The sequence below is a fragment of the Anarrhichthys ocellatus genome, unplaced genomic scaffold (genome assembly GCF_004355925.1).
Source record: "Anarrhichthys ocellatus isolate YVR2014 unplaced genomic scaffold, GSC_Weel_1.0 scaffold212, whole genome shotgun sequence".
In the NCBI taxonomy this organism is placed as follows: domain Eukaryota; kingdom Metazoa; phylum Chordata; class Actinopteri; order Perciformes; family Anarhichadidae; genus Anarrhichthys; species Anarrhichthys ocellatus.
Window position 1 is genome coordinate 22,896 of NW_022280242.1, and position 8,226 is coordinate 31,121.

Consider the following 8,226-nt stretch of genomic DNA (forward strand, 5'->3'; position numbering starts at 1 on the left):
AGCAGCACCACCCCCCCACACACACACACACACACACACACGGACAAACAAACACACATCTCCAAAATGCCAACAACAAAACACAAAGCAGCTTTTCTATGTATTTGTAAGTTTGTCAGACAGGTTTTGCGTGTCTGCCATCAATAACTTTGTTTTGTGAATGATTGAATCTCTTTCTTTTGCTCCTGAAGCAGCTGCTGCTACTCTAACCGGTTTGTGGACGAGCCTCAGAGGACGAGCAGCAACACTCTGTAGAACAGCAGGAGACTCTGCAGTCGTCTGGATCATGTGCAGTATATGACAGGCCTGTAATTGGATCAGGCATTGGACCTTTGACCTGTGGCATATGACATCACCTAGAGGCTGTGTGTGTGTGTGTGTGTGTGTGTGTGTGTGTGTGTGTGTGTATGTGTGTGTGTGTGTGTCTCACACCATAAGCAGCCACGGCTTCAAACAACAAAGTCTCAAAATATATAGGAGGATACCAAGCGACCATTTAAAAGCAATGGAGTTAGATGGAAAATAAATGACACAGTGAAGGAATCCACGAGGTCTGATGTCTGAAATGTAAAGGCAGCGGTTTCAAATCACTCTGCTTCAAAATTCGGTGGTAATTTTGGTTCATTCGTGAGATTAATTGGAACACTCTTCTGCCGAAAGGACGTCACTGCTTCTCAGCTCAGCAAACAAATAATTCATTTTTACAATAAATTTTAATTCAGTTTGACAAAATAACCTCAACAAGTAGGGTAAGTAGGCTTGTTACATCCTGACAGCAATCAATAAATCAAATCCACAACAAAGAAAGAAAGATCATAATCCGGTATCTTTGGCATCACTTCATTCGGTCCGAAGCTGCTTTCTTAACAGCTGTGGGTACTAACAATAGCCTAACAATTACCTTCATAAAGATAATTTTGAGGGAGTGTCTTTCATATTCAAGCGACTTACTCGCTAGATTTAGCAACTTCTGTAGTTAAAGCTGCGAGCTACTTTTATTGGAAAAGAGTTGACAACACTCGGCTGGGTTTTCACGTTGGATCATTTCTAAGATCAAGCGTGCACTTGCTGTTCTCTGAAGACCCGAGTTCACTGTGTTTTCACATATTTTGTGACATGAAAAACAGCCTGCGTGTCCCTTGATGTCTGGTACCGACGCACGAGGTTCCCTTTTAGCGTCTGCACACCGTAACTCCAATGTAAACACATCCACGTCATTATCACACGCTCAAAGCAACTGAGTTTTAAATAATGACAAAGTCTGCTTAGGTTGGATGGGAGGAGAGGATGGACCATCACCCAGGAGACCGCTGTTTGTGTCCTTACTTACCCCATTTACGTAACAAACACACTTATTTTAACCCAAACCACGATCTTTTCTTTGACCCAAACTAAGTAGTTTTGTTCCATAAGTGAACCCAAAAAACTAAGTTAACATACACAGCAGGTGAGGCTCTTCTCATCCAGCATTCGGAGCTATATCTATAAAAAATAATGTGCTGTAATTCAAAGATATCCCACAAAATCGCAAGCGGGAAGAACAACTGGCGATCTTTCAGCTGTGAGAAACAAGAAGACAACGTTGAAATATTTGTCACGTAACTTGAGTAATGAGGTTACGGCAATTTCGTGGTTATTTTAACCCAAACGATCTTTTCCTAAACCTAACTAAGTAGTTTTCTTGCATAAACCTCAATGTTGTTTCCTGTGAAAACGGAAGTATATTTTGAAAAGACGTCTTGCATGTAACAAGTGGAAATTGACACGTGGTGCTGGGATTTCATAGGAAAACGCACATCATACGAATGGTTGTATGAGGATACTTCGTCTGAGTCCATTTTGAAAAGAGACTGTATTCATGTAACAAGTGAAAAGTTTATTTTGAAAACACAATGGCTGTAAGGACCGGAAACTTCACAATGTCGACCTAGAGCGTCGTAGTTTGAAGCCGCTGGCCAAACGTCGGTATTTGATGCTTTGCGAGTGAGAGCGCGTTGGAGAAATGTGCACGATAACGTCTATGGCCATCCTCACAGAGGTCTTCCCTCAAGTCTTCATTAGCAGTGACGAACGACGACGACGATGATAACTTCTCCGGCGCCGCGACAACAGCAGAAAACGTAGACATTATCCTTTTCTATATTGCCTCTATTTCAATGCATAATCACTTGACTCCAATGGAAGTCTCAGCAATGACAAGACACCTGCAGAAGAAATGTCCCCCCGTCCCCCCTCGATCAAAAGCACTATCTCGGCTCCGGAGCCACGGGCGATCCTGGGACAGCTTTATTATGCTCCTCTCTCAGAGTTTGAGCCACCGGTTACAGTGTTTTTAACGGCTGGATTAATGGGGTGGCAAGAGGGGCCATAAATTGATAATATAACTGCTGAACATACTTGCCAGGACAATTAAGATAATACAAGTGGAAATAGAGGCCTCCATGAATCGGCACGGTAAAGACCGACAGCTGCCTCACAGCGATAGGCGCCCTTGAGGCCTTTGGCTGGAAAATGATCGTTTGTGTACTTCCAGATATGAGCAGATAAAACTCCTCACAATCACTGGGAAGTAAAAAGAAATAGACATTTAGAAAATATGGGAGATGGGTTCAGCTAATGTGTTGCACATGCAGAGCTTACAGGTGAGTTTTAGGACAGAATTTCACTTTCTTTTAATGTGAAATTAGCGATAATATAGAAAAAATGTCCAAAAGCATCAAAGAAAATGTGTTTTACATTCCCCGGAGTAATTTGTCCTGTCAAAACACCATATACATAGTTTATTAGGTGGGGGCTATGACATTTCAAACGCTACACAGTGAGTAGAGTGTCCAAAGGGCAATGGTCTCGTCTGTCATTATCTACGTGGCTGCGTCTCAGAGATGGAGAGCTCATGTGCTGAATGATCGCAACGCAATTTGCTTAAAACCTCTCTCTCGTTTCTACACAGGGGTTTTATTTGGAGCGTGGAAATACAGTCGTTATCAATATTTATTCACTTTAAACTGGAAAAAGAGAGACAAATCTGCTGCACCTTAATGACAGAAAGTGAGTCTCCTCGTTGAGATTAGGAGGGTTCGATTTGAGGATCGTTACTCAACATCTGCAAAAGAAGGGCTGTGTGTTTCTGTCTGTCCCCCCCCCTCCGTCCCCCCTCGGTCCCCCCCGTCCCCTCCGTCCCGCTGCATAACGAGTGGGTAACAAAAAAACAAAGGGCGTAATAAGAGAGTGAAAAACGACGCGGAGCGGTTGTAATGAAGATGAAAAGACTTGCTCTGATGCCTAATGAAGATGCATGCTCCCCATTTCTCTGACGCGGTGCTAATTACAAGCTTTTTTTTTCATTAATTGCTCATGAAATATTAAGTTCCATTAGCTAATAAAAGCCGACTGCAAAAACAGAAATGAACGCAGGCTCACTGGAGCGTTGTGAGGCAGGTGAAGCGACGCAGTGTGAGGGTCCTGGTTTCATTGCTGGGAGCAGAAATGATGAAATGTTCCTCCTCGTTATTAAAACTCAACACGAATCAAGACTGACGCACAGTTGGTCTTTTTCCCTGTTTATTACAAAAAGATAAATTAGTCACAGAGATATTTTAATCCTAGTTAACTCCCATCATTATCTCCTCCCTTGCAGATCACTTACAAAGAGAGATTGAACGCATCAGAACAACACGAGCAGCTCGAAAATATTTCAATTATTTCACATTAAGGTGAGACACTACAGGTGAATGGGGTAAAACATCTAACTCATAGATATCACCATGAAACTTCCCCAGTTGATTACTGACATTGAGAGGATTATTTATTGTATTACAAGTTTTCTGAAATTATCAAAAAATTATGTTTAAATATGCAGATTAGGCATTATGTAATGGTAACTTTTGGTGAATTTAGGATAAATCTACAGACGCAAACACACAAAGTAATACAATAAATGTTTTCTTTCCACTAGTCAGAAAGAAGACGTGTCATGGAAGCAAGCATTGCATGAAAACCGTTCTTGAGCCTCACCCTGGCCTAATAAATTGGATTGAATAGGTGAAATCAATTAGAAGCCTTTAGCTATTAGCTTCGTGTAGCCTAGCCTCTCACTCTCTGCTCGGACAACATCTTTATTAAGTCAGCTTGTTAAACCAGAGATAACACAGATGCATCTTCCCCTCCTACTACTCTGACTCCAAGAAGAAATCCAGGGAAGATTAGAGGAATGAATCATCAACGGTTGGCCGGTAATGATTCTGGGACATGGCGTTATTGGTAAATTACAATGAACGATCATAAAGCTCCAAGGCCCCTTCAGCTCCAAGGCCCCCCTACAAATGAGAGCTGAAAGGACCCGTATAGTGTGGTGCGTATGTGGCGGCCCCGCCAAGCGCCCGATTGATTTTTCTTATATTGGTGCCCGGCTCTGAGGAATGAGTTTTAATTCTGGCGGTGCGTGATTAAGTCTGCTTGTGCTTAACGCCGGACCTGCTGGACTGGAAAAGTGGATGCGGTAGGAAGGAGAGAGGGTTGAGACAGAGAGGAATGTGTGTAGGTTTGCTTTATGTTTCTGTCTTAATGTGTCTGTGTGTGTGTGTGTGTGTGTGTGTGTGTGTGTGTGTCTCAATATGTCTGTGTGTGTGTGTGTGTGTGTGTGTGTGTGTGTGTGTGTGTGTGGTGGGAGCTGCGGTTGTTCAGAGGGCCCTGAATGGCACCTGTCAGGCCCCTTGATTAACGAGGCCCTCTGCCCTTCAATTCCCCAGCCTGTCACTCAGAGAGGATGCATTAATCTTCATCGCCACCGCTTGTCAGGTCAGGGCCGGTCCAAGACACCCACCAGCGTGTGTGTGTGTGTGTGTGTCCGAGCGGTTTAACACGCGTATATGTGCATGTTTTCGGACGTGGGTTGCATGTGTCTTGAGTGGGCGCGAGTGCATGTTCGTGTCCTTGATCGTAGTGTAGGATTAAACGCACGCTCAGATATCCTGGGCAGCGGTGGGGGGGGGGGGTTGAGAAAAAGGGAGTTGAGTCAAGTAACATCGGCTGGACAAAAGTGCAACGACACGACCGCAAGGGCAAAACGACGGCGATCAAAAAACACTTGAAATACCCAAAAAAGAAAAATGTTTCTAATTAATATTTGGCCCTTCAACAGGAGGCATTTGCATAATTTATTAAGATTCACAAGAGCATGTGCACTCTGTAACACCCACATCATTCCCTTGTGAGAGAGGTGTGAAGACGAGGGGGGGGGGAGCCCCATCACTAGTAACAGTGTGTGTGTGTGTGTGTGAGGAGACAGATGGCGAGTAGGGCGCCGCCACTCCCGCCAGCCGCCACTCGCACTCATCCAACCAGCTAAACCCCACCCCCTGAACCCCTCGACCAGCCAATCAGACGAGCCCGGTCCCAGCACGAGCGTCGGCCAATCAGAGAGCCCGCGGTTCAATTAGAGCATAATAAAGGGCCATTCATCATTCAATTAGGCATCTGTCAGAGAGCCACAAAAAGGGAGGGCGAGAAAAGGAAAAAAACTTGGAGAGAAAAGAAGAAGAAGAAGAAGAAGAAGAAGAAGAAGAAGAAGAAGAAGAAGAAGAAGAGAGAAAGGAGATGCAGGTCATAAATGAACAGACCTGGGTAGAAAAAGCATCTGGAGATGGAGATAACAAAAAGAGAAAGTGAAGAATGTAAAAAGAGGTCGGGGAAAGAAAAACAAGGCAGAGATGCAAAATATTCATCATGTTAATTACAGCGCCATCGCAGTGACATTGTTATGACTAACAGCAGCTCTGGTGTAATGAGGAGCAAGGAGAAGAAAAATAATAATAATAAGGAAACATCAGAGACATATCAGGGAGATCATCTGCTGCGTGCTGTTATCATGGAAACTTTCACCGTCAACAATTTGAGAAGAAGTTCTTCTGTTGTCCCTCCGAAGACTTCTTCAAGTCTCATCACGTTCAACAAAATGTGCAAAAAATAGAGGAATACATTCCGCCGACAACAGAGGAGATCCTGTCGCTCATCTAACGTCTCATAGTTTAAGATGCATGTGGTGAGTCCAGCTTTGTGTTTTCATCGTGTGCTTTCTTTGCAGCAACTAAGACATTTTTTTGCACAACTGGCCTCTTTTCTGCTGCAGCCACACTTTGAGATTATTATATTTTGATATAAAATCCTCTCTGGTGCCGCCTTAAATGAATACTTGTCGTAAAAATGTTCCTTGTTTTAAACGTGCTCATCACATCGACTTCCATCTCTCCTTCCCTCTGCCAGCTGTCTCCAAACCCCTGTGGTCCTCCCCTCCTCCCCTCCTCCTCTCCTCCCTCACACCTCCTCCCCTCCTCCCTCCCTCCTCCCTCACCCCGAGTCCCCAACCAAGGAGGAAAATGATCCCTAGTAAATAATATATCAAGATAAATGATAATTGCTCCGATTTTTTTTCGTTCTGTGTTGCACGTCACATAATGAGCGCCATAAATTAGCAATGAATACAGCGTCTGTCAGAACGACGGTTAACACTTCATTCTCTGTGTTTCTTCAGCTTTGAGACGCGTCCTTTTAATTCAAATCATGAAATAGATCAAAGTTCATGTGAGAGTTTGTCGCAGAGATCACTTACTTGTTGTATTTTTGCAGGAGAAATGAACCCGCTGTCGTCTGAGGATGAGGAAGAGCTGCAGAAACGACGAGGACAATCGGCCTGTATCAAAAGGTAAAAGTGAGATTGTGATTTCAAACACAAACAGCAGAGAATCATCTACAATCTGCTGATTTCTCAATATATAAAAAAAAAAAAAAAATGTTCGTAAAACTTTACGTTTTCATTCTTTGTAATTACTTTCATGTATAGCTGAAAACATACTGTAATAATTCCATTGTAAATACGCAACTAAACAGCCGCAGTAAAAAGCACACACACACACACACACACACCCTGTACAGTAATTGCAGGCTGGCTGTGGGTGAGCGCCCGCGCTTCAGGCCTGTCCCTCCGTCCCTGTCAGACATCAAACGGGGGGCCTTGGCCACAGATCGCACACGCGGTGCTTCCCCAAGAGACCGCCTGATTGAAACCTGGCAACCGGACCAAACAGCTGCTTCAAACAAAAGACATCTGCATATTTCAGATTTGTTTTTCATAAATTAACACCGCAACCTGCCAAAAAATCCGGGGCGAGGGAGTCTATCGACTTGTGTATAATTAGATAAAGTTTACAAGCTTTGAAAGTTGGAAATTAGCATGAGGTAGAAGGGGCGCTCACCGAGGGGAGAGACAGAGTTGGGGGGTTTCAAGCTGAGGGAAAACATACAAACACGACTCCTCTGGTGTCTGGTGAAGCCACAACAGGAGCTCAGTTGCGTCGTTGTCTTCGGAGACGTTCGGGGAGGTGATGCCGCCGACTGCAGCCAATTAAAAAGGGTCTGGCTTTGACCTGACGACACCTACTTTGCATTTGTGTGCATCTCTGACCGGGCCGTGTGCGTCGCCTTCATGGGGTCAGATAGCGAGCTGCTTCACTTGTTAAAAAAAAAACTTCAATTATTCAGTGAAGTCAAGTCTCCCCTTTATCTGCCGCTTGTCTCCTGGTGTGTTCTGGGGAGGGAGGGCGAGAGGGAGGGAGGGAGGGAGGGAGGGAGGGATGGATGGATGGATGGATGGAGGGAGGGAGGGAGGGATGGATGGATGGATGGATGGAGGGAGGGAGGGAGGGATGGATGGATGGATGGATGGATGGATGCGAAGGAGCGGATGTCTCCTCAAAAGCATTGCTGCCTAATTACAGGCTCATTTAGATCAGCAGCCGCAGTTATAAATAACCCAACAGCTGGCGAGATGGAACCAGACAACACCAAACACGGAAACGCAGCACAATATCGCAGTCAGCTGAAATAAGCGTTGGAATGATAATGGTGTCTGTGGTGCGCGGAGAGAGAGACGGATGTGTCTCAACACGGTGGAGCTGTTTACGATGTGAAAACCCTTGAGACGGGCCCGAGGAAAAGGGAGAGGTTAAGTTAGAAGAATTCATTCCTCTGTGCTCATTGTGGAAAATACTGGTTCCTCGTGGAACATCGTGTAAGAATGCTCCGGTTCTGAGATGACCCATCACAGCGGCAGCAGATATAAAGACATGTAAACCAGGCGGTAACCTCCGGTTCTGAAAAGTGAAGCCAATGCAGAAGTGTCTTGAACTTGCATTCTCTCTAGTGTCCACCAGGGGGCGACTCCTCTGGTTG